The following is a 1,645-nucleotide window of genomic DNA, read 5'->3' as shown; positions in this document are numbered from 1 at the left end:
TATCTCAACCAGCAGACATCCCCCATTCTTTCAGCAAGCATAAGATAGCATAAAAGGTTGAAAAAAGCTGTGACCAGTCATTACCGCAACTCCTTCCTCACTTGAGGTTTTCCTTGTGCTGAAGTCTTTACTCAGGGGACGTTAGAGATCGGTGGATCTCAGGTTCTGCGACCGTGACATGCGTTACCTAAGTGTGGGAGCACACAGAATGTGAGCCCACCCCTGGTGCTCAGTTCTCTCCAGAACCCCCACTCAGAGTTGGCCACAGCCCAGCTCCCCCAGGAAGGACTGAAAGCCACCTGTAATTACTAGCTAACTCTATCCTAGCCAAAACCAGGACACTGGCCAACAGATTATTCTCCTCTTAGGAAAGAGCTCTCGGGACTGAGAAATTCCCTCCAAACTATACAGAGTCTGAGCAGAAGCACCACCTGTACAAAGCCAGTCTATATCAGAGGTGAGGGATACGGGATCTTGCTACTGCAAGTGTCAAGGCTGCTCAGAGCACACAGACTGCCACAACTGTGAATCATCCTCCTGCATGTCACACAGGGCACCCAAATCCAGAGGGACTAAGCAAGTACAGAGGCCTTTCTGGAAAGCTCTGAAGTTATTACCTCCAAAATTATTTATTTCCATGGCCCCCACCTCTCTGAGGCAGGGGCCAGAAGTTACCCAAACTGCCACCTACCTTTAGTGTCAAAACTAAGAATAACACTACTTGGGCAAATTAGAATCTGAAGAATAAACTGTCACTTACTGGGAGCATCACAGACTAAATGAGGGGAAAAAACTGTCGAAGTTATCACAAACTTACACTACTCAAAAATATTATCTCCATAGCAGGACCGAAACCTTTCCAATCCCCTCCATAGTGACCGGAGATGAAGGCTCATCCTCATCTCTCCCACAGCCTTGATGCAGCTCTGACAGCAGATGCAGACATCCCTCCTTGCAGCCTTTCTCTTGGCAAAAGGTAACAGAGTCTTTGAACAGGGAAAGAAAAAAAAGTCAATATAAAGTTTCAGCTTCTTGAGCCAAACACAGTTTAATTGGTAAGGCAGATTACAGACATAACATTATTACAGCGGCTCTGGTCTCCTCAAAGCTACACATTCCTGTAGCACCGCACAGGCAAATCCCACTTACTCAATTTTCTCGGAAAAACTTGTACAGCCGCTACAGCTTTACACCAGCGCCCTTACCGAAGCACGACAACACGGACAGGCGGCTACCGAGGCGGTCGGCAGCCACACTATGAACCCAGGGGCCTGGCCAGCGCGGCCGCAGCCCGTTCACCGCCTCCCTTCCTGAGGCGGCGGGGACCCGCGAGCGGCGGCGGGGCCTAGGGGAGGCGGCCAGCAGGCCCACCGCGGCCGGCGGAGCGAGGGGCCGGGGCCCCGGCACCAGACTACACGAAGCCGAACACGAGCAACGAGAGAAACGAGCGTGAGGGAACGCGCGCCCCTTTAACGATCACCCGCTGCGCGCGCCCCGCCCCCCCCGCCGCCGCGCCTGCGCACTGCGCCCCGCGCGCCCCCGCGCCGCTGCCCCCGCGGCGCCCCTCAGGTCGCGCGCGCATGCGTAGCACGGCAGCGGCGTCCGGAGGAAACGGGGAGGGGGGAGGGCTGTCGGGGAATGCTTG

This window comes from Balearica regulorum, chromosome 24 (genome assembly GCF_011004875.1).
Source record: "Balearica regulorum gibbericeps isolate bBalReg1 chromosome 24, bBalReg1.pri, whole genome shotgun sequence".
Classification (NCBI taxonomy): Eukaryota; Metazoa; Chordata; class Aves; order Gruiformes; family Gruidae; genus Balearica; species Balearica regulorum.
The sequence above is the reverse complement of the archived record's forward strand: the minus strand, read 5'-3'. Positions refer to the sequence as shown.